This window comes from Astyanax mexicanus, chromosome 6, assembly GCF_023375975.1.
Source record: "Astyanax mexicanus isolate ESR-SI-001 chromosome 6, AstMex3_surface, whole genome shotgun sequence".
Taxonomy (NCBI): Eukaryota; Metazoa; Chordata; class Actinopteri; order Characiformes; family Acestrorhamphidae; genus Astyanax; species Astyanax mexicanus.
The window spans coordinates 42366817-42371389 of NC_064413.1; positions in this window are offsets into that span (position 1 = coordinate 42366817).

A 4573-nucleotide genomic window follows, 5' to 3' on the forward strand; every position below is an offset into this window, starting at 1 on the left:
ATTACAGTTCTACAAATAACAGTTTTTTTCCTTCTAAACTGAAAGCAGAAGAGACGTTGAGAAATTATTCTAAAAAAAAATCATCAATGTGCTTCTGCAAAATCCAAATATAAGGCCAAATGTAATGTAATGTAATGTACAACATATTCATTCTACAAACAGAGTGGTCTGGTAGGTTTTCCAGCCTTGGTAGCTTTTGCTTGTTACCTAAGCAACTGTGATGCCGCTGATACAAGATTTTGCAGAAACAAAAAGCTACTGCGAACATGGAGACATCAAAACAGCAAACTCATTCTTCATCAGCTCATTTATGCGTCGTCAAACCAAAAGAAACACATCAGAATTGGGACTGAAAAGAGCCAACATGCTAAGAGAGCAGATCATGATCAGAGCACGTGATCATCCACTCTAAAAGGTGACCACACCACAATGCATGTACTTTAAAAGTACTTTTCAACATGCTTGATGCACATTTTTGCCAGATTTAGAAATAACTAATCCCCAAGATCTTTAGACTGTCTCTTTAAAATGTTAAAATAATGAGTCTTTAGTGAGTATAAATACAGATTCTTAAGAAATGTAGGGAGTGTACTTATTAAATAATAATTGACAGAACTACAGAAATACTGCATATATAAAGATACTTCAACATATACTTCCAATATACAGAACAGAAATTAACCCAAAAAAATCCATAGTGAGTTTTGTGTCACAGACTCTTTAAAAGTTCCCTACAGCATACTAATATTTAACTCATGAAGCCCTTAATGACATATACTGAACATCCTGGCAACATCACAGGACAGTATGACCTTATTTATAGAACACACAAGTGATGAGCTAGTGCTGGAGACAAAACTACTATATTATTGCTTATACAGGTCTGTGCAAATAGTTTTTTTTTCCATATATATTGTTTTTCAAATCAAATGCTGTTTTTGTTCCATGTATCTAGTTCTGACAACATTCCTAGAACAAAATGTTAAATTTATGTTATTAAATTGTTATTGTGTCATTTAAGTGTAGTCAGAATTTTAACATTAAAGTATTTACAGTCTTTTCACAATAATTAAAAACATAAACAAGCTGCACAGTTAATTTAGCAGATTTTATTGTGAATTTTGTCTCAGTATTCAGAACTGGATTTGGGCTGTTATGGGTTAAGGTATGTATACTTCATTACTCCATGTGAATTTATAGGTCTGAATTTGAGCAGACTATTGTTATGAACCTGTCGGCTTCTCTCCACACTGATGAAAGGTGGATTGTGATTAAAACATTAAAATGCTGTCTGGGTCAGAGTAATTCCTAGACTATGATCTCAGCAGACAACAGAGGAGGAGTCTGCTGATAAAACCAAAGCCGGACAGTGTGGATGCAAGCCGACCGACCCTCAGCAGAAAAAGCTGCGTCTTTCAGAATAAAGTGAATATATTAAATCAGATTTCGAGACAGCATAGAGACGAATCCACCGAGAGCACAGCGGGAATTAAAGAACCTTAAGAAATACACAATGCTTTATTCAGGAGAAGAGCGGGTTTGTGAAGGTTTTCTGTGAGAGGTGACAACTAAAGAGAGAGGATGCTGTGAAGCCAAGGCCAGTCAGATGCAGTGAAGAGCGCTGCTGATTGAAAAAATGTTGAGATGCCTTTCAAATATGACAACACATGCAATTGCATTTCAAAAGAATATGCAGTCTTGGTAGGAGACTGTGCACACGTTGATTTTTTATCATTTCTGTTCAATGTGTACTGCCACAGCTTAAACGAATTACTGTATTGTTTTATTTAGTTATTTAGTTCTTACTTAATCAATAGATTATTGTTGGGTGAGTTATCCTTTGTATTTCACCGCTGTTAAAAAAAAACATCAATTTATAACAATGTTATATAACAGTAAATAGGCCTATAGGGCACTACATCACATTAAATCTACTGAAAGGCAATTAGAGTAACACCTCACCATGCACTTCATCATGTTTTCCCACATGTAGAAGATCCCAACACCCTTTTCTACTTAAAGTGCAGAAGTGAACACATAGACGGGCATTTATTAAGACACATTATCTAAACCTCTTGAGCTAGAGGGCTAGAGGGCAAATTTGTAATTTCTTTAAAAAAATCTAATATTTTTAACCAACAATAAGGGCAGCTAATAGGGCATATTTTCTTTTTTTTGACACTTTATCAAGGATTTCCAACCTTTAGGAACTCCATTTGACCCACTGCAAAAATTTCCAAGGCCCCCAGAATATTTTAGTTGCCATTTAAAACCAAATAGAGTACAGCTATCAACTGTTGTTTTTGATTCCTGTAAACATGAAGCCTAGTACTAGGTACTATGTCCTATCTTTCTCGGTTCTCTTGGTCATTGACTGCTTCATGTTTTTAACCATATTTCCATGATATGTAAAATACCACAGAACAACCACTTCACTCAGATTCCTATCTAATTAGCTTGTTAACCTACTAGCTAGCTAGCTAGCTCTGCTCGTCATGTGATTGCACTTAGCCAAAAACAATTAACAAGTTCCACCTAAACATGTTTTGTTATGCAAATAAATTCGCTAAATGTCACATCATGAATTACATTTATTGAAGTATATATATATTGGAATAATTTTTACTTTACAAAAGTTGGTCTACGGCCCCCTTGCGTTACCCCTGATGCCCCCTGGGAGGGTGCGGCCCACAAGTTGAAAACCACTGTTGTAGAGGACTTTTCAACCATGGGGGCACCAGGGAGCCAGTTGCCCCCTTGCCCTTTGTCAGTGTGTTAGACTGAATTGATAGCAGAAGATTTTGTTTACTCTGTACTTTGTAGTAACAGATGGTTTAATTCTCATAACGGATGTTTTATTCATAATTAATGTTTGATGACTATCATTAAATAAGCGGTGTCAGTATGAAAAGTTATGAATGGTGCTTTAATGAACGAATAATACGATGTAATAATAATGGCTAGATGTTAGATTGATTATGGCCATTTAACGCATATAAGAGCACAAATTACTTTGCTCAAGGTGCTGAAGGCATCAAGGGGAAAACATCAGTCTATTTTTTTCTCTCACACTTTCTTCTCCTGCACACACACACACCCACAACCACACCGTATCTGCATAGCAGAGCGTGTCCTAATTTGATAGCGTACACTCTCTGAGACCCGGAGCGCAAGGTCACTGTGCAGAAACGAGCTTATTAGAAAGAAGAGGGATTCGTTAGAGGAGTTTCCCTTGCAGCGGAAATAATCAGAACTTGAATCATGCATATTCAATCACGCTGCGTTAAGAAGACCCTCGCGCTTTAAAGCCAGTGGATGGACCACTGCTGGCAAGTCTGTGCCTCGCTTTCATGTTTATCCAGATCAGCAGAGTTACAGTTAGCAGTACAGGGGGATGCTGCTGCTGCTGCGTATGCTGTTGCTGCTGTTATCTCTTCTTTTCCAGAGAAACTTTATGAGCACACACCTGAACCTGCACCCCTGAGGAGGTCTTTGGATCTTCCTGAAGGTCTAACTAGACTGTAAAAAAACATCAATTGTCTGGCAGAGGAGGCACCAGAAATATCTGTAAAAAAAACTGAAATTTCTTTAGGATAGTCCTTACTGGTCATTATACTTCCCAAAAACAACCAGCCAACCTTAACAACACATCTCTCAGAACACAAAATGATAATGAAGTGCTTTCTTTCTAACTAAATGCAAATCCCAAATAAACCTCAAAGCATCTGACTTCTCGTTTTTTGACAAACAGAAATTGTATAAAAAGAACAGTACGTTTCTGGCAACAGAGGTGTCTGAATATGAGCTTTCAGAAAACTGTATTTGCCTTAAATTCAGTTTTTTTTCCTTCAGATTAATTCTAAAGTCATCCAAACTATGAAAAACATATGGAATAAAAGAAGCTGGATTGGCTGGATTTTCTCAGTTAGCTTTATGAGGTAGAGTCAGGTGGAAAGTCTTTTAGTTAACAGTTGTGCTAAACTTGTCAAGAGTTAATTATCTGAATGTCTTGCCTCTTAATGTGTTTGACAGCATCAGTTCTAAAAAAAATTGTGAAGAGGTAGAGAATAGTCCTATTTAAGTGATGTTCTAATCCATATTATGGCAAGAATTACTCAACTGAGTAAAGAAATAACAATCCAGAAAAAAATAAAAAGCACCTAAATGCTTTACAGAGTATTTCAGTTTGTTTGACCCTTTTCATTTTACTATATGGTTCCTTATGTATTTTTTCGTAGTCTGGATGACAGTATTAATTTCCAATGTAGGAAAACATTGAATGAGGTATGAAGAAGATATGTCCAAATGTTTGACTGGTAATGTGTACTAACAGATATTTTGTGTAAAAATATGATTTTCCAAATAATTGTTTACATGTTTTACTGGGAAAGTACTCGAGGAATGCTTGTTTTATTGTTTACAGAGAGATGAGGAGGAGGAGGGGGAAAGGTGTAGTGTGAATGGGAGGCATGAACTGAATGAATTGATGAAATGTGTGTGAAGGATGCGTGAGTGTGTGTGTGTGCGTATGTGGAGGGGGTGTAGCTCAGCTGCAGTAGCTACAATAGTAGAG